This window comes from Belonocnema kinseyi, chromosome 9 (assembly GCF_010883055.1).
Source record: "Belonocnema kinseyi isolate 2016_QV_RU_SX_M_011 chromosome 9, B_treatae_v1, whole genome shotgun sequence".
NCBI lineage: Eukaryota > Metazoa > Arthropoda > Insecta > Hymenoptera > Cynipidae > Belonocnema > Belonocnema kinseyi.
Window position 1 is genome coordinate 107,721,061 of NC_046665.1, and position 21,933 is coordinate 107,742,993.

Sequence of the window (21,933 nt, forward strand, 5' to 3'; positions counted from 1 at the left end):
ATTCTTATTTATTCTTAGTGAATTTTTTGTCTTCGAATTTTTCTGCTCTTATTCCACAGTTTTGTTTAAATGCCAAAAATAATCTCCAAATTTAAGAAAAATAGGTTAATATTTGGGGGTGGCGGAAAGACCATGATGTTTCCCATTGATTTAACATGGAAAACTTAGTTTTTTTGTAAATCTAATATTTATACGCGATACTATATTGGTTAAAATTCGTCAAAGAATATGGATCAATCATAAATTTTCAGTTTCCATAATTTTAAGCGACTCGTGCAGGTCCCTGAAGAAAACCCCATAAGTGACAAATTTGAATTTTACGTAATATTGCGGTTTATTGACGCTTTTTAAAAGTTAAAAAAATTAATTATCATGAATAGGCAATTTGAGAATAAACGAGTTATTTTTTATATAATATTTAATTGCATAAACAATTGTAATTTGTTTAAACATTTAAGATTATTCATACAAATAAAATTAGAAGATAAAAATATTTCAAGCTATCGAAAAATAGCAAAAATGTAATATGTGTACAAAAAAATGGTTTTAACGACTTACATTTCTTTAATTATCTAGGAGAATTCATGATAAACAAATTAGTACTCAAAAATATTCGAATTTTTTGAAAATTTAGTGACATAAAATGTTTTTCCTGATGTTTTTAGGTAAAATATATACTTGAACAAATACGTATTGTTTAAATAATTCTAAAATTATTTTTAAAAATTATTTTATTGTTATCTTTGATGAAAACACTCATAAAGTCTAGAATGTTTGTTTTAATGAATGTAACTTATTTATACAATTATTTATTCCCAAAAAATGTACAAAATAATCCTATTTTCTGATTGAAATACAATAGTTGATCAGCGTAGCAGTAAATAAATTAAAAAATATTATGTAATCATTTAAACAACGATTATTTTTTATTTACAAAACTTCTAAAAGTTGAGTCAGAGATGTCAAATTTTTTCTCAAATGGGTAATTTTTTTTGCTCAAGCAGTTTTTTTCGATAACTTTAAAAAAATTAAACAAAATAGAATTCATACAAATATAATATGCTTAAATAATAATTTTTCCAAAAACAGTTTAAAAATCGAATTTCCTTAATCAAACATTAATATTGAATGATTTTGGGGAGTAGTAAATTCTGCTAAAAACGTAATTTCATTATTTAAACCATTTTTATTCGTTTACGCAGTTTTCTATAAAAAATGTGGATCAATAATATTAAATATAACACATAGAAATATTTTCGTAAATATATATAATAATATATTTTTGGTGTCTTTCAGAATGTCAGTTTTATATTCATAAAAGATTTTGAAATGCTATAATGAAATATAATTTAAATCCATTTAGAGAACGTGCTGAAATTTAAATCATAATTTAAATTAGTGAATGTGAATGAATTACCGTAAAATTTGAAATTTAGTTAATTTTTTAATATTTCGTCAGAATTTTTTGGCTCTGTATAATCATGATCTTTAGATCCCTAAATTTGAACAAAAATTACAATTTGAAATTAATAAAAAAATCTCGTCAAATTCTCACAAGAAGCATATTTATTTATTAGAAATCACGTGATGAAAATAAACATAAAAATTTAAAAAAAAATTAAAGATGGCCACCAAAAATTTTTTTTCAAACTCAGTATTTATTGTTTCTCGGTGACAAATTTTCAGGTGTCAATTTAAACGCTACATAATTGTAAAAACATATATTTCGTCATGCATGAAAGTCAAAATTTTGGAAAATTCAAAATGGTGCCTTAAAAAATACTCAAAAACTCGTATTTTCTATGCTTTTCGTAGATATAGAAATGTTCACTAAAGTAATAATAGTGCCTCATTATAATTTTCAAAGATTTACATAATTTCGTACAAATTTAAACAAAATATTAAATAGATTTTTGGAAAGGATTTCGTGATTCCTAAAACTTTTTTTTAAGTTTGAGTGGTTAGCTAATAAAATAACAAAAACATCAACATTTCCGAAAAATGTATTTAATATTTTTGTTCAAATTTGTAAAAATTATGTATGTTTTGAAAATAGTGATGAGGTGCCATTTTTAATTTATTAAAAATTTTCAGATCAACTTCCAACCATATGCTTTGTAACAATACAATAATGAGATTGAAAAGAATTTGGGTAGCGTTCTTAAAATTAAAAAAAAAAATTAATTTCAATTATCATCACATGATTTCTCATAAATAAATCTGCCTCTTGCAAGAATTTGATAAGATTTTGTTATCAATTGTAGAAATGGTATTTTTTATTCAAATTAGGAATCCGCCATTTTGTGAATTTTGAGTTAAAAACATGTTTTCGTGTAAATATATTTTTTGAACATAGTCTAAAGATCATAATTGCAGAGAGCAAAGGATTCTGATAAAATAAAAAAAATTAATAGCATTTGAAATTTTTGATCTCGCTCAAATGGTAAATATTTTTAAAATATGAAGAATGCAGTAATACACTTCTATAATTTTACTTTTATGATGATTTTTATGATTTATTTAATATTTTGCAAAAAAAAACCATGTAAACGATCAATTTGAAGGAAATTAAAAAAAAATTGTATAAACAATAACGTAAAACCTTTAGCAGAATTTACTACTTCTCGAAATCATATGATATTGTGTTTAATTTAGAAATTACGCATTTAAAAATATTTTTGAAACAATAATTCCTGAAACAAATTTTATTTGTTCGAACAATTAAAAATGGTCAATACTTTATTTCTAACTCTATACATTCAGAAAAATAATTTCATTTAATCTATTTTATTTCATTTTTTAAAGTTAACGAAAAAAACTAATAGAGAAAATTAAAATTGTTTAAAAATAGAGATTTGTTAAAAAATACAAAAAACGGATGAAAATTATGTAATTATTTAACAAAAAGTAGCATAGGATACTTATTTGAGAAAAAATCGGACATCTCCAACTTGATTTTTAGAAATTTTGTGTATTTAGAATAATTGATTGTTTAAATAATTACATAATGTTTTAAAAAAAATTACTACTCCAAACAATGACCAACTATTACATTTCAATCAGAAAATACGATTATTTTTTTAATTTTCTGGGAATAAATAGTTGTCTAAATAAGTTACATTTATTTAAGCAATTAAGAATTCTTTGGAAAGTGATGGGAAATATTCAGATTGTCTGTTATTGACTATTTGTATGAAAAAACGACAGAAATAGAAATAGGAAAATTTTTCATCGAGAAAGAATCAAGATAAATTAGCTAGATAATTTTTAGATGGCCAATTTAGCTAAAAGAGCTAGAAATTTAGTTGACACAGCCATATTTTCTTAGAAGAAGGAATCTGGCTGAATGCTTAGCTGGTACAGCTAAACCATTTTTTTAAAGTTTAATTTCTTGTATCGATTCAGAAAATCAATCTAGAAAAAATAAAATCGGTCTTTTTTTTGAAAATTGAAAATATTTTTTCATTGTCTGAAGTTGAGTAAATATGCTCATAGATTGCACGAAACTGTCCCCTCCTTTGTCTTAAAACCTAATAATATTTGTTGAACTACGGAAGTTTTTGAGTTTTTGAAATTAAAAACCAAAAAGTAAACTATTAAATCAAAGAGAAGTTCAAATTTTAATTCATTTCAAATTTGATTTCTGTAAGTTTACTATTTTTTATAACAACTTTTTTGCATTGATGTAGTAACTGGTAATAGTTATAAAGTTAATTCTAATTTTTTAGATTAAAAATTTGATTTTTATTAACATCCAAAGTAGAAAAAATCCATGCCTTGAGCCAACAAAATTCCTCGCTAGATTTTTTCGAAACCTGTAAAATATCATTTTCGCATAATTTTTTGCCTTTGATAGATGCATTTCTCTTCGTTTTTTAGAGTTTTAGGGGTTAAATATATTCTAATAAAGGTAATAGGGTAATAAAGGTAATGCAGTAATATATAAATAGTGTTTTATATTTTTAGGGGCTTAGGGTTTAAGGAACAAAGGGTAATAGGGTTATACGGGTTTAGGATTCAAGGAACTTATTTTTATATCATTATAATGTATCAGGATAATAGGGTAACAAGGTAATAAGATAATGTATTAATAGTTTAAAAAGGTAAGCAGGTGATAGGGTAATAGGTCAATAGAATTTCAAGGTATTAGGGCAAAAGCATAATTTATTGATAATAGTGGCTTTGGTTTTTAGGATTTCAGGGTTTTATGGCAGAAGAGTAATAGTGTTATAGGGGCGAAATCTTAGGGTAATAGTTTGACAGGGCTTTCGGGTTTATGGGTTTTAGGGTAACAGTGTAATAGAGTACTATTCTGATATTGTAATATGTTTACACGATAATACGTCAATAGGGTAATAGGGAAATATTTCACTTGGGTTCAAGGGTTTCAGGGTAATACAGTAGTAGGTTTATAATATTGCAGGGTAACATGGTAACATGGTTCAGAGTAATAAAGTAATTAAGTAACGGGGTATTAAGGTATATGGGGTAAAGGTTTTAAGGGTTTCAGGGTTTAAGTTTAAAGAAATATTGGTATAATAGCCTAATAGCGTTTTACTATAATAGTGTAATAGGGTCTTCGGTGCAGTAAGTAATAGGTTAACAGAATATTTGGGTTTTAGGGTTTTAATATGGTATGTTAATAGTGTGACAGGGTAGAATAGTCGTAGGATAATATGGTAATAGGGAAATGCGGTAATAGGATAATAGGGTACTTCAGTAATATGTTAATAGGATTATAGGGTTTCAGGGTAATACTGTTTTAGGTTTTTCGGATAATGGGGTTTAGATTTGAAGAGGCTTAGAGTAGTAGAGTAGTAGGGTAGTATAGGAGTAGGGTAATATAGTATTAGGGTAGTACAATTTTAGAGTGATAGGGTTCAGGGTTGATTGCTTCAGGGTTTAAAAGTAGTATACTGATAGTGTAATAGGGTAATAGCGTTTCAGAGTTTCGGTTATAGGGAAATAGAATTGTTGGGTTTCAAGGTAGTACAGTAATAGGGTTGTAGGGTTGTAGGGTTGTAGGGTAATATGGTAATAGATGCTTAGGTTTGTAGGGCTTAAGAATACTATTTCAATAAGTTCACAGGATGGTAATGTAATAGGATGATTGTATAATAGGATAATTGGGTAATGGTGCAATATTATGATAATTAAGTAGGCTTATAGGATTTTAGGGTAGTAGTAGTAGTAGTAGCGTATTAGTGTCATCAAGTATTGGGATTAACAGAGTAATAGAATAATAGGACAATAGGGTTTTAGTATTTTAGGATAGTATGGTAATAGAGTAGAATAGTAATGTTGTAGGGTATTATGGTAATAGGGCAATAGGCCTTTATGTTTTGAGGACTTTAGGGAATTAGGAAATGAGCCTAATAGGCTAATGGGAAACAAAAGGTTTAATTAAAGAAGGGTAATAAGACCACGTGGCAATAGTATAATAGGGTACTAGAATAATATTTTAATAGGATTTTAATTATTCAGGGTAATACAACTGTAGGTTTTTAAGGTAACAGGGATTTAGGATTTCAGAGTTTCAGGTTAGTAGAGTAGAAGGGTTTTAGTGCCGTAGGGTAATATGGTTCAGGGTTTTAGGACAAAAATATTTGAATATAACATACTTATAGTGTTAATAGCGTCTTTAGGTTTTAGTGTGATATTGTAATTGTTTGCCAAAGTTATAATGTAATAGGATAATAGGCGGTTAGAGTTTCAGGGTTATAGGCCAGTAGAGTCTCATATTATGAGAATAATAGGGTACTGGAGTAAGACGTTAATAGGATTTTAGCGTTTCAGAGTAATAAAGTTTTATTGTAATAGTTGTAATATTGTAATATACCGTAATAGTATCTTAGAGTTTTAGTGTAACAGAGTAATAGGATAATAAGGTTATAAGGTAATCGGATTATACTGTAATAGCATGACAGGACAATGTCATAACAGGGTTATATTGTAATAGGATAATAATTTAATAGGAAATCGGGATAATATGCTGACAAACTTTCAAGGTCTTAGGGTTTCAGAGTAATAGAATTTCAGGATATTATTTTAATAAGTCAATAAGATGATAAAGTATTAGGATGATTAAATAATAGGATAACAGGGTATTTATGCAAAATTATAATAATTTAATAGGGTAGTAGGGTGTTACGGTGGTAGTAGTAATAGTGTTAATAGGAAAATAGGGTTTAAGGTTTTCAGGATTTGAGGATACTAGGTCAATAGGCTAATAGTATGTAATATCGTTGGGATAAGAAGGGTTAGATGAAAATAGGGTAATAGTATAATATGTCAATAGATTTTAAGATTTCAGGTTAATGCATTTGAGGTCAATATAGTCTAATGGGAATAGATTATAAATGTTTGCTAATAGTGCCTTAGAGTTTTAGTGTAATAGAGTACTTATTTAGCAAACTAGTAGTGTAATATGGTAATAGGGTAATAGGGTAATAGGATTTTAGGGTTATGGATTAGTATAGTGATCTTTTAATTTGATAATAGGTTGCTGGAGTAATATTTTAATAGGGTTTTAGCCTTTCAGAGTAAAAGATTTTATGTGTCTTAAGGTTACAGTAATTTCAGTTTTTAGAGTTTTCGGTAGTTAGAGTCGAAGTGTAGTAGTGGCGTAGGGTAATAGGATTCAGGGTTTTAGGGTAACAGGGTTGAAGGGTAAGGGCATATGTCATACGGTAATATCGTTTTAGGGTTTTAGTGTTAGAGTGTAAAATGTAAACAGGGTAATATGGTAATACGGTACTAGGATAATAAGGTAATATGGTAATATTGTAATAAAGTAATGGTTGTAATAGGGTGATAAGGTAATGGTATTATCGGGTAATAGCATTACAGTAAAATAGGGTGATAGGGTAATCTTGCAATAGAATGGCGATTTAAAAGAAAATATATGGATAAAATGATGATATTATTAGGGTTTTAGAGTAATACAATGTGCGGGTAATGGTTTAATAAGTTAATAGGATGGTAAGGTGATAATGATTACCTAATAGGATAATAGGGTAATTATGCGATATTACAATAATTTAATAGGGTAATAGTGTGAGGAAAATAGTGGTGGAGTATTAGTATCATTAAGAAATAGGGTCAACAGAGTAATCTGATAATAGGGAAATAGGGTTTTAGGGTTTCAGGATAGTATGGTCATAGACAATAGGACAGTAGTGCCGTAGCGTAATATGGCAATAGCACAATATGAGTTAAGATTTTTAGGATTTAAAGTTTTTAGGTAATAAGACAATAGGATGATACTTACAGGGTAATATGTTTGTAAACTATTAGGGTTTTAGTGTTGCAGAGTATTAGAGAATCAGATTTTTAGGATAATAAGCTAATTAAGCCATATGCTAATTTTAGAGTTTAATTTAGCATCTTAGCGTTGCAGAGTATTATGCTATTAGTATTGTAGGGTGATAAGGTAATATACTAATAGGGTAATACGGTTTTAGGGTTTCGAAGTATTATTAGGGTTATAAAGTGAAATGCTAGTAGGTTAATTCCAAAGTGAAGTAATAGGGTAATATATTAATAGGGTTTTTGGTTTTCAGGGTAAAGTTTTAGGGTTTTAGGTTTTTAGGGTAATCCAATAATAGAAGATCAGGTTCTCAATTTGTTTAGGGTTTTAGGCTAATAAAGTGTCAAGGTTCTTAGGCAATAGGATTTCAGTGTTATCAAGTAATAGAGTAATAAGGGTTTTAGGTTTATTGATTTTCAGGATTTAACGCTAGAAGAAAAACATGGTAATAAAATAACAATGTTTTACGATTTTAGGGTTTTAAGGTAGTTTCCATGAAAAAATTAGTGCTAGAAAAAATATTTCCTAAAAAATTTTTTTTTTTAGGAGTAATCTAAGTATCGTACGAGTTTTTCTCGCTCCTCCCACATAAGACTTAAGAACTCGTCAACCAAACACAACTTTATTATGCTTATTTCTTATCGTTTATAAACTGTCTGCGCGTATGAGAACAAAATTGATATATTCTTCATTTATCGACATTTGATTGGATTTAATTGGCGTAGGCTTTGATAAAGACTGCGATTAAATGTCCGACAAAATGGCCAAACGGATTAGCAATTTCGGGCTTAGTGGCAAAATTTAAAAGATGAACTTTTTATAAAAATATTTATATCTCTCTAAAAATTGGTGTGTCAGGAATTAGGTTATAGTTGAAGGGGGGTATCAAAGAATGTCACATTTGTTTGCTTAAGAGAATTTGAAAAAAATTTAAGATTTAGTTTTACAACATTTTATTATATCCATTTTTAATTTTAAAAAATATAATTCAAACAAGAAACAAAGATTTTCAATTGACAAAAATAATCGAATTTTCGACTAAAAAATACGAATTTTCAACAAAAAATTGAAATTTCTTGCAAAAAAATGGACTAGCTACATTTTTAAATAAAAAAATTAATAAAAAAAGCAACAGCAATTTCTAACCAAATTTCTTATATTTTTAAACAACTAGTTTCTAACTAAAGAGATAAAATTTAAATCAAAAAGATTAATTTTCTACAAACAACTTTTTTTACACAATGTACATGAATCTTTAACTAAATATTTTTATTTCAAATGTAATTTTGAAATTTGTAACAAAATAAATGAATTTTCAACTAAAAATGATGAGTTTACAAAAAATGGATGTTCTCCCAAAAAGATTATATGTCTCTTAAAAAAAACTTGAAGGCAAAATTTCTTTGAATTTTTAGTTAGACAAATTAATTCTCAATTAAAAAAAAAACTAATTCTCAACCAAAGAAGTGAGTTTGCAACCAAAAAGATTGGGTTTCGACCAAAAAAGGATAATTGTTAACAAAGTACACGAATTTTCAATCAAACCTTTTTTATTTTGTATGGAACTTTTAAGAAAAAAGGAAATAGATATATTTTTATTTTAAGAAGTTAATTTTTTACCAAAACTTGAAAAAAGTTAAGTTAATAAAAAATAAAACATGGATTTTCTACAAAAAAAAATTTTCAACCAAGAAACATAAGTTTTTTCCAAAATATGAGATAGTTACATTTTTAACTATAAAAGTTATTTGTGTGCAAAAAAAAAAAATAATTTCCAACAAAATATTTATTATTAAGTAAAAAAATTAACGAAACAGTTGAATTTTCAAGTGAAACGATGCATCAACAAAAAAAAACGAATTTTGAACAAGAATATTAATTTTCTATAAAAAAATACCAATGTTAAACAAAAAATATAATTCAATTTAATATAATCCAATAAAATTTAATTTTTAACCAAAAAGATGAATAGTTGCGCAAAAAGATAGATTTTCTAACAAAAAGACGAATTTAAAAAAAAATGAAAAAATTAAGTTTTCAGTAGAAAAAAATAATTTCCAACCCAAAAATTTAATTCGCAGCAAAATAGTTAAATTTCCAACGAATCCACTTTCAATTAAAATCAAGAATTTTTGATCAGAAGAATGTATTTTCAACAAAGTACTTTAATTTTTAACCAAATAGTTATATTTTCAACTAAAAACGGGATATTTAAATTTTCAGTTAAAAACATAAATAAATTTTTTTCCAAACTGAAAAAAAATAATTCTTAATAATTTTGTTAGATTTTCATCCTAAAACGCATTTTCAACGAAACCACTGAATTTTAAAACGAAAAATTACTTTTTAAGAAGTAGAATAATTTTTACCAAAAAAGTTGAATTTTGTACAAGATATAGGATTTTTCAACTGAAAAAGATAAATTTTTATAAAAAATGGAATAGTTAGATTTTCAGTCAATAAATATAATTTTCAACAAAAATACAAAACAATACTTTTAAAAAAATATTTGAAAAATTGTAGATTACTTTGAATTACAAGTTGATTACTTGGATTACCTAAATTATTTCAAATTAACAGTATTACAAGTGGATTACAACGTATTAGAGCGGGATGATCAAGATGATAAGTCGATTACTACGCCTTAAAAGTGAGTTATTACGGAATATTGGAATTACCACGATTTACTTTAATTACTCCGCGTTACAAGTGAATAACGATGGATTACACCAGATTACCATTTTAGATAACCGAGCGGTCCAGCTGATTACCAGAGTTGTTTCCCCCTTAATACTTTTCATTTTTAGATCTTCTACAACACACAACCCACAACTCACAACTCACAACTCACAACTCACAACTCACAACTCACAACACACAACTTACTAGTTGCGCCTCACAAATCACTAGTTGCTAGTTTTCTAGTTTCTACTCACAACTCAAAAGTGGCAACTCACAACTCACTAGTTTCAACTGGCAACTCCAAACTTACAACTCACAAATCACGAGCTGCAATTTACAACTTACACTGACAACTTTCAACTTACAAATAGGAGAGAGAATAGTTAGGCAAATTTTAGACAAGTGAGGGGCGAAGTTTGAAATATAGGAGAAAAATTATGGGAGTGGGAGGTTTAAACGTCTTATTTACACTTAGTAGGATAGAAAATACTTTTGTTTTAAGCCTACCAACAACTTTTCTACCCTCTACATATTAGAGATTACAAATAAAGTTTCATGTGGTTGATTCCCTGGGAATAGCGAGATAGATTTCGTGGTGTCGATTCCTATCGTGGGACTCTTTAGTCCTGAAATTAGATAGCTCGAGGTTGGGAGAGTCGATCCAATAGCTAGTACACGAAAGTTTTTTTAAGAGTCGGATTAATCGCGTCGTTTAATTAATTTATTGCCTCGGTATTTCTCCTGGTATTTCATACGCCTCGTTACAACTGGTCTATGCTAATTAGATCTTTCTTTTGATCCAGTACTCTCTTGACTTCATGTGGAAAAAAAATTATCAAGAGCATCCTGAACGAATCAGTCTTTTATTTTAACCAGATAATATTAATGTGGGATCCGATTCATGTTTTGAATAATTTTCAAAGATATGTCTAACTGTGAAAAATAAAATTTTAAAGTTTACAAATTTTGCGTAGATATAATTTTCAAAGCTTTCAGAACAATTAATCTTTATTTATTTTTGACGGTCAACTATTTTTCTTGAATAATCCACTAAAAGCTATTTTTAAGACAGCAAAACATTAAAAATACGTAATTTATCTTTTTTATAATAACAAAAATGTTAATAATAATATTGAATCCGGTTTGCTTCAACTGAATTAAAATATTAATCAGAATTTTTAACCATCCGTTTGGTACATGTTCCGATAAACTTCGGTTTGGCACATGTGGTATGTATTTTAGCTTTTGCTTATTCCAAGTGGCTTACTCATATGTTGAATTACCTACTCAGATAAAAATAGGAAAAATAAAAAAATAAAAAGTTAGTAGGTAAATAAGTTTTTTCCCTTAATTTTTCTGCTTTATTTTTATATATTTTATTCTTATGAATGGAATGTATATGGATGAGGGAGAAGTAAAAGAGAAGAGGAGGGGGGAGAAGGAAGAGAAGTATGGAAGTGAAATTAGCGGAAGTAGAGAATGGAGAAATAAGGGAAGTTACGGGATTGAAAATGTGGGATGTGAGGGGCTGGAAAGTAGGAGAAGTCAGTGTAAGTGAGAAATGTGAGGGATAGAGATACGAAGAATGCGACGGTTTGGAATGTATAGGAGGGAGAATTAAGAGAAGTGAAGGGGGAGAGGAAGGAAGTAGAATGCGTGAGAAAATAAAGTGCGGGAGTTTTGAAGCAGGAAAGTAGATGCGGGAGAATTAAGGGACATTATAGGTTTGGAAATGTGGGATTTAAGGGATTAGGAGGTGAGAGAAGAAAGTATGAGAAAGGGATGGGAGGGAAAGGGAAGCATAGGAAGGAGAACTACAGAAAGAAAAAGTAGAGACAGAAGAAGTAGAGAAAGGAAATTAAATAAAGTGAGAAAGTAAAACGTAGGAGAAGTGTCGGACGTGAAGAACATGAAGGCTTGGGATGTAGATGAGTGAGAAGTAAGAAAAGTGAAGAGATGAAAAAGTGAGGGGGGTGAAATGCGTAGGAAATGAAAGTAGGGGAATTGAGGAGAGGGAGAGTAGATGTGGGAGACGCAAGGGAGGGAAGGAGAAGTAAAAGAAGGATTATAGTGAAATAATGAGCAGAATAGGATGGAGAAATAAGGGAAGTACCGGATTAGAAGTGTGGGATGTAAGTGATTGGGAAGCAAGAGAAGGAAGTATAAGAAAGGAATGACAGGGAAAGGGAAGTAGAGGAAGGATAACTTCAAAAAGGAGAAGTAGAGAAAGGAAAGTGAGGAAAGTGAGAAAGTGGTAAGTAGGAGAAGTGACGGATCTAATGAATGTGAAGAATTGAGATATAGAGTAGTAAGTAGTAAGAAAAGTAAAGGGGTGAAAAAGTGAGGGGGGTGAAATGCGTAGAGAACGAAACTAGGAGAATTTAGGAGATTGAGAGTAGATGTGGAAGAAGTAAGGGAGGGAAGGAGAAGTGAAGTGTTGTGAGATTTGAGGGGATAGGAAGTGGAAGAAGTGAGTGTAATTGAGAAATGTGAGGGGTAGGAAAATAGAAAAAGGAGAAGTAAGAAAAATGAAGGAGTAAAAAATAGTAGAAAAAAAGGATGTGAAGAATGTGAGGGGTTTGTATTTAAAGAAGGCAGAATTTAGATAAGTGAAGGTGGTTAGGAATGAAAAGGGTGGGATGCATGGGGAATAAAAGTAGGGGAATTATAAAGCAGAAAAGTATGTGCGGGAGAATTAAGGGAAGGGAGGGTAGGTGAAGTATAAGAGTGTAATTATGAGAAATATACAAAATGAAAAGCAAGGGACGTGCTGGGATTAGAAGAGTGTGATGTGTGGGGTTGGGAAGTAGGAGTAGAAAGTATGAGGAAGGCATGTGAGGGGAAGGGGAGTAGAGAAAGGGAAAGTAGTTGGAGGGGCAATAGATAAAGGTAATCTTGGAAAGCGTGGAAGTAGAAAGTAAGAAAAATGTGGAATGTGAAGAATGTGAAGATTGGCATGTAGAGGAGGAAAAGGCAAATATAAAAAATAAAGGGGTGAGATAGTGAGTGGGTAGGATGCGTAGGGAATGAATATCAGGGAATTGAGCAAAGTGGAAGTAGATGAGTGAGAAGTAAGGGCGGGAATGAGAAGTAATATAATTATCAGAGTGGAATTAGGACAAACAGAGGAAAAAGAAATAAGAGAAGCTATAGAAATAAATGTGTGGGATGTGAGGTTTAAAAAGTAGGAAAATTGAATGTAAGTAATGGATGTCAGTGAAGAGAAAGTAAGAAAGGAAAAGCAAGGAAAGTGAGAGAACAGAAATAAGAAGTAAGGGAGTAGAGGAAATATGAGAGGATAGGAAAGTAAACTGAGTGATAAAGACTAAGAAGCGAAGGGAAAAGGATTATAGTATGGAGAGTAGGCAGTTTTAGAAAGGATGAAAATGAGGGAAGTGAGTGGAGAAATGTACTCGAAGGTGTTAGGAATTAGAGGGAGAAAGGGGAAATCAGAGTAAGAGATGAAATTGGGGAAAAAAGCAAAATATAGAAATAGGGCTGGAAGTAGGGTTAGGAAGAGAGAAGGTCCTTTTCTCGAACCACATCGAATTTAAATCAGTTAATGAATTAATTTAAAAAAAAACTTCTTTTCCAGGACCTGATTTCTTGCAGGAAAACTACTTTAAACTCTCATAAGATAATCAAAAGGCATATTGAAACAATGGTAAAATATCAAGCGCGTTTTAGAATTCGCATTCTTTTGAGTTTGCGCACCCGGAAGTCTGAAGGTTCAAACTCGTCGCGTCGGCAGATCGGCTCTCCTTGTAAGGATTTTCAAATACTATCGCGGTGACTCCCACCGCAGGTGCGAAAACGGGTCACTCCTTTCCCAGTGGTACACCTGCGAATCTTGGCGAAAACTTGGAAGGATCATTCTGTTCGATAAAAACCAACAATAGTAACAATCATTTCCTTAAAGTTCCAGTGAAAATAGTTAAAAAGTGCTTTGTTAACTTCACTGAAACTGTGACAATAATTCTTAGAAAAATTTTTTTTTTATACCAGAAAACAAACACGATTTATTATTGTTTTTGTTTCTCTCATACAATTTAAAAGTTTTAAATTAACATTAATTTTGATACATAATTTTGTATTTCATAGTATCTAATCCAATAACTTACAAAAAGTTGTGTAAGAATGTCAATTTTATTTAAAATCTAATGGTTTTTGTTTTAAATCAACACAAAAAATTCAAAATTGTTCTCAGATTTTAAATTTTGTTTAAATTATAATGATTTTTGTTTAGGAATAGAAATTTCCGATGTAAAATTCTAACACAATATAATTTTTTCGTAAATTCTAATTCTTCTTGGAAATATAATGATTTTTAATACAAAAATTTTAATTTACGAGGAAAAATATTATAAAATTTTTTGATTGATAATGCTAATTTTAAACATGAGACTCTATCGGAACCTAGAATTTTTCAAAAATTATAAATCTTCTTTGCAATTTTTTCTTTTGTTTAAATCAAAAATACTAATTTCTGAAGAGAAACACTAACACAACCAAAAATTGTTCACAGATTTCTAACCTCGTTCAAATTATAATGATTTGTGTTTAAAAATGCCAATTCTTTGTGTAAACGCTAACATAACCTAAAATTGTTTAAACACTTAGATTGTCTTTGAAAATTATTGTTTCAAGTGAAAAGTCTCAATTTCAGAAGTGAAAACACTGATAATTCAAAATTCTTGAAAGATTCTAAATCATGATCATTTTTGTTTGAAACTGTCGAGTTTAGACGTAAAATTCTAATGTAACCTATAATTGTTTTAAAATTATGAATAGTGGTATCATCTATTTTTTTGAAATTAAAAATAAAAATTTCTGATAAACAACTGTAATATAAGCCAAAATTGTTTAAAGTTTTTAAACCCAGTTCTAATTATAACGATTTGTGCGTGAAAATTCCCATTTTTGTGTAAACCATAACATAACCTAAAATTGTACAAATATTTCAATCGTTTTTGAGATCTATTTTTTTCTTTTATTCAAAATTTCAATTTCTGAAGTAAAACACTAAGATAATTAAAAATTTCTCAAAGATTCGAAATATGTCGAATTTAGAATAATTTTTTTTGTTGAAACTGCCCATTTTAAATATAAGATTGTAACGTAACTTATAATTGTTCAAAAATTATGAATATTCTTTGTAATATATTTTTTTAAATTAAAAATACTAATTTCTGACGCAAAACGCTAAGATAACTTAAAATTGTAGAAATATTTTATTCTTCTTTCACATGTTCATAATTATTTATGACTGAAAATGCTAAATTTGGTTTGTAAACCCTGAAATAACATAAAATTGTTAAAATAACTTATTCTTACCTGTAGTTTTTCTAACCAAAATAATTCAAAATTGTTCAAATACACTTAATCTTCTTCTTCAAATTATAATGATTTTTTTTTGAAATAATAATTTTTGTGTAAAACGCGAAAATAACCTAAAATTGTTATAGTATTCGAATCTTCGTTAAATTTTGTTTTTTCAATTAAAAATACGAATTATCGAAGAATAACACTAATATAATCTAAAATTGTTAAAAAATTTATAATCTTGTCCTAATTAATGATTTTTGTTCTAAAATACTAATGTTGGGCGTAAAACGTTAACATAACCTTCAATTGTTAAAATTAAAAAATTAATTTAAATCATTTTTTTAGATTGATAATACAAATTACCGATGAAAAACACTTAAATAATCCAAAATTGAAAGAAAATCTTAAATCTTGTTTAAATTATAACGATTTTTGTTCTAAAACAACATTTCATGTTGTAAAATCTTAACATAACATACAATTGTTAAAAGACGTAAATCTTTTTTTAAACCTTAATTTTGATGATGGCATTTGTTTAGAAATTCTAATTTTTAGTGAAATAAAAACTAAAACATCCTATTTTTTGAAGAGATTTTGAGCCTGTTTGGAATTTTATTATTTTACGTTAAAACTCTTTTTACAAGAGAGTTTTCAGAGTTTTTTTCAGCTAAAACAGACTTCGAATATTATATTATTTTAAATTTGACAAAATTGTGTAAGGAATTTGAAACAATTTAAAAGATGCTTAGGAGTTTTTGATACTCGGTAAAAAATGGAAAATTTGATAAGCTTTCCGAAATCTTTTAAAGTCTTAAAATTTTGTTAGTCTGTTTAAAGATTAGTTTTTGTAAATTGTGGAATTTTAAAAAAATAGGTTCTTATCATTCATTTTTCAAAATAGTAAATGATTGCATATTACTAAGAATCTTAAGAATATTTCTTAGATTGTCTTGAAACCCTTAAAAATCTTTAAAAAAACGGCACAATCTTATTTCGAAATCTTTAAAATCTACATTTTATTTTAAGTTCTTAACATTTGGTATCATTAAAAAAATGTATTTAAAATTTTAAATATTGTTTATCAATTAAATTTTATCTTTGAAAAAAGATTCCTCTCCTTCGCTCTGCTCGGAATCGAACCACAGGTTTATCGATTGCTGGTCCGTTGCCCTTACCACCAAATTGCGATTTTAAAATTCTAGAAAATTAAAATTACGAACTGGAAATTTTAACAATGTGGAACTGAAAAATCAATTGAAGATATTATGTTGCTTTATCGGAAGGATAAGAAATTTCTCCTCTTATCATTTTGATAACTAGAGCTAATGGAAGTGTAGCTTCATTTTTAAGACTACATACAGGACTGGTTTGCAAAAAGTAGATCTCTTGAAGCCTTATCAAAGTGATATCAGTGCAGTTAGTCTCTTCAAAAATTAGAAAATTTCTTATTCAATAAATTATATTTGATCTCTGGGATAACGATTGACAAAACAAATAGTCTCACTGATTTCTCTGAGTAAATGAATAAAAAAGGTTGATATAGAAATATGAATTTATCTTTATTATGCTACAACCGTTTAGTTTAGTTAGTCCTTGAGGAATGTTCAGTTTTATGTAAAATTCATGCTACAAAGGTAATTAAAAAAGAAAAATTCAACATGGAATGCAGGTGTTTTAAAAATTATTAATTGTTCAAAGAATATTTCGCCCTGTAAGGTGTGTAATGTTTCTATTTATCAGGATCGATACCCTTTGACAAATATTTAACGTAATCGTTTTTGCTTAACAAACAACAAACAACAAAAAAGAAAAAACAAACAACAAACAACAAACAACAAACAATAAACAACAAACAACAAACAACAAACAACAAACAACAAACAACAAACAACAAACAACAAACAACAAACAACAAACAACAAAAAACAAACAACAAACAGCAAACAACAAACAACAAACAAAAAACAACAAACAGCAAACAACAAACAACAAAAGACAGACTGCAGACAATGAACATTTAAAAAAAAACAATAAACAGCACACAATAAAACAAACCATAAACAGCAGTTAAAAACAACAAGCCACAAACAAAAGATAACAGACAAGAAAAAAAAGATAACAGCAAACAGAATGAAGCAAAGGAAAAGTACGAAAAATAATCACAAAATAAAAGTAGAAAGACAAGACAAAAAATAAAAAAAAAATAAAAAAACAAAAAGCAAAATTTAAAAAAAAACGAAAAAAGACAAAAATACAAGACAAAAAAAACAATGAGCAGTAAACAGCAGAAAACAAACACCAAATAACAAGCAACGAGGAACAAAGCACGAAAATCAGTCTAAAAGAAAAAAACAAAAACGAAAATGATAAAAAAACGAGAAAAAAATTATAAAAAACTACAAATAATGAAGAAAAAACATCATACAACAAACAAAAAGCCGACAAGAGTAAAAAGCAACAAAAAACGAAAAAGAAAAAACACAAAACGAAAAAAGCAAGAGAAGAAACAAAAAATAAAAAACAAAAAAGAAACAAAACAAAAAGACAGAAAGAAAGATAAAAATAAAGAAACAAAAAACAATAAATTTATTGCCCTTATTGGTAGTTCCCAACAGAGATTTTTTACGGTGCAGGAAAGGCCAGCGGGTAACTGAAAGTAGATGTATGTTTACTCTTACTTTCATTGCTTTAAATTACGAACCAGCCACTGTTAATTCTTATATCTTTGGGGTTTCGTAGTTCCAGAAAAAAATCCTTATGACTTTGTTTAGATGTCTGTCCGTCGTACTTTTTTGACCGTAGGCGAAGTGAATGAACGGATGAGGAAGTAGAGGTAATGGGATGTCAGTAGGAAAGTTGGGAATAGGAAGAAGCAGATTTAACGAGGAGAAAAGAAAAGTACAGGAGGGGATGGTGAGTAGCAGATTGAATCGTTAAGTACGGGAGGGGGTAGGGGTTGTATGAAGTATAAGGAAGTGTTAGAGCATCAGGGGAGGGTAGAAAAAAAGTGAGGAGAGATGAAATAGGGGTGAAGAGAGGAGGAACATGGTTGGAGGAGTAGGAAGGCGTAGAGAAGATGAAAGTGAGAGCAGTGAAGCGAGGATAGTCCTAGAGCAGAAAGTAAGCCGAATAACAGAAGTTAAAGTAGCGGAAGAGAAGTATGATACATTAAATTGGAGGTAGAGCAATTGAGGAGACGAGGAATATAAGAGGTAAAATGATAGAAAGTGGAATAGGGCATAATGCACAAAGAAAGTACAGGAGAGTGTCATGTGAATTGGCGAGGGGAAGAAAAGTAAAGTAGAGGCAATGAGTAGGAGTTCAAATGTTGAAGACCGTTAGAAGTAGTGAGAGTACAAGAAATATGAGGATTATAGTAGGGAGATTAGGAAGTTTTAGGGAAGATAAAATTGTGTGAAGTAAGTGGAGGGGAATAATAGAAGGGATAGACAAGTATGTATAGAGAAGATAACGTAGGGGAAGAGAAGAACGGTATAGAAGTGTAGGAGAAAGTATAGGAAGGGAGAAGTGTAAAAGAAGTAAAACATAGGAGTATAGGAAGGTCTAGAGTAAGGATGAGTGTAGGGAATGGAAAGTAGAGAAAGCAGAAGAGAAGAACATGTGAAAAAGGGATGGAATGGGAAGAGTGGGGAAGTAGGGGAGGTGATAATAAGTAAGGGCATTGCACGTTCTTCGTTTAATTTGTTTCTTAAGACCAAGAGACGTTAGCTACCTCAATTTCGGTCAAAAATCAAACTTGATTTGTCACTTTTTTTGGCTAGATTTTGCTGCATCTCAAAAAGGCCGAACATCAGACAGACTATAAGCCTAGGTTTATTCAGTGCCGCAATATTGAATAAAAAGTATGCATTTAAAAAACAGGGTTTCAGGTTACATTCCGGGTTTACTGTTGAACATAAGAGCTGAAGAAATCGTCGAGGCGCGTTGCGGTTGTGGTTGTGGGATTTGTCGCAAAAGTTTTCGCACTTGGAGATTTCAGTTAAGTGTCTTCCCCTGCAATCCCGTAAATGTAAACGGTTCGGATGTTCTCTGCCCCATAAATGGCATGCCACGGTAGTAGAACGTATCAGGAGTAGGCATCTGAAGCCCGTGTACCTTATACCTACCTTATACCTACCAATGTGTCTTACACGTGTGGGAAGAATGTGGAATATCGCGAATGGAATGAAGCAACCCGGACCGCCTCGCCTACATGACTGCCTGCTGGCCTGCTTGTATACACACACTCCAGGTGAAGCTTCCTTCGTAAATTTTAGGTTCCTCATTCTATAGAACATTAGGACAAATGTTTTTTTTTCTTTTTAGATGTACTATTTATTAGATACTATGCACCTCAGGTGGTTCTTACCAGTTAATCATCTAAAGGGCATAATAGATGAAAAGACGGACAACTGCTATTCGGATAAGGAGACATCCACAAAGTACGTCACCTATTTTGGGCTACTTTTAAACCCCCTTCAAAGTAACCTAGCGAATTTTTAATACGAATTTCATTTTTCTTTGGATTTTTGTTTTTATTTTAAGGAATTCTATACATGAACTTCATTATTGAATGTTAAATAGGATATTCAATTTGATTTCAATCTAATTTAAATTTCCTAAATTCTATGTTAATTTTGAACCAAAAAAGATGAATTTTCAACCCAAAAGGACGAATTTTTATCAGGTTAGTGGATCTTTCAACTGAAAAAGATGACTTTAACAAATAAGATTAATTTTTAACAAAATAATTTAATTTTTCACAAAATAGTTGAATTTTTTACAAACTGTTTAGAAGAGAGTCGAAATTTGCACCCGAAAAGTTGAATTTCCCTCAAAACAGTTACTTTTCAGTTAATTAAGAGGAATTTTCATCCAAGAATGATGCATTTTTTAACATAACAAATGAATTTACTATAAAAAAACGCAAAATTACAACAAAACAGTTGAATTTGTGACGGCAATAGACAACTTTAACAACATAGTTGAATTTTCAGCAAAAAATTAAGCTTTTAACTAAATAGTTGTATTTTAAACCGTGGAGCTGAATTTTTAACCTGAAAAGATGAGTTTTCAATAAAAATGATTAAGTTTCTACCAAAAGAGGAATTTTTAATAAATTATATAAATTTTAAATCAAATATCTGAATTCTAATATGAAAAGTTTAGTCTTCCACCAAAACTGGAATAGTTGAAATTTCAGTTTGAAAAAATAATGTTCAGGAAAAAAAAACAATTTACAATCAGTTAAAATTTAACGAAAAGGACGAATATGTAACTAAAATAGAAAGGTCACGTTTTCAATTAAAACAATTAATTTGAAGTAAAAAACAAACGAATTTTCAAGCAAGTTTAACCAGTAAAAGGTTAATTTTCAACAAAATACATTAATTTTTTTAAACATATAGTTAAATTTTAAACGCGTAAAGGATAAATTTATCATCAAATATCAAATAGTTAAGATTTTAAATGATAAATTGTCTTCCAAAAATATCAATTTTCAACAAAAAAGTTAATTTCTGAACAAATGGTTTATTTTTCTACTAAGTTGTTGAATGTTCAAGTCCAAAATATGAATTTTCTACCAGAAAATATGAATAAAAAATAAATACGACCAATTAGTTAAATTTTCAGTTACAATAATGAATCTTATACCAAAAAAATAACTTTTAAAAAATTGGTTTAACTTTAAACCAAGTATTTAATAATAAAATTTTAAACAAAATTTCAATTGAAAAAAAAACAGTTGAATTCAACCGTAAGGGAAGAATTTTCAACAAGAAAATATCAAAATTCAGTTTGGAATATCAATTTTAAATAAAAAAATGGCATAGTCACATTTTATCTTAAAGCAAATAAATTTGAACTAACAAACTTTTATGTATATTCATTAGTCAATAGAATGCTTATGAAAGACGAAAAATCTAAACTTATTTATTAAAAATGTTCAAAATGACAACTTTTTATTTATTTTTATGGGCTAAAAAAATTTTGACATTTTAATTCATTTTTTTACATCATTACAAAGGAGATTATGATGTGATAACAATAAAGAGATATCATTATTGAATTGCTTTGAGACATCCATTAATAGAAAAAAATTTGCACGTTTTTCGATAAAATGAAAATTAGGTTTACAAAACTTAGATAGTATTTTTAAATAAAAAAATTGGCTGAATCAATAACAAAATTAACAAATTATCTATTCGGAAAGCTTCTTTAAAACCATAAAATATTTTTGACTATCTTATTAATGCTCACTTAAAAAACAAGAGAACGAACAATTTATTTATGTTTTATAAATAAATAGTATAAAAAAGTTTAATACGCACTAAGCCGATAAGATATCTTTCTTAAGCAAAAATAGAACAAAAAAATATTTCAAAAAATAATACTGGCGGTTTTTCAGAGAACCTTCTTAAAGTTTTTTTTAATTCAAAGAAAAAATACAGAAGACTGTCTGCCAAATGGCTCATTTCTTTATTACAATATTTATAAAAAAAAGTTTCAATGAGATAACTTTATATTATTTTACCAGGAAAAAAGGAAGCGTCTGATCTTAAAAAAAAAATTAGCTCAGAAATTTAGACCCAACAAAGGTATTCAACGGATGCATT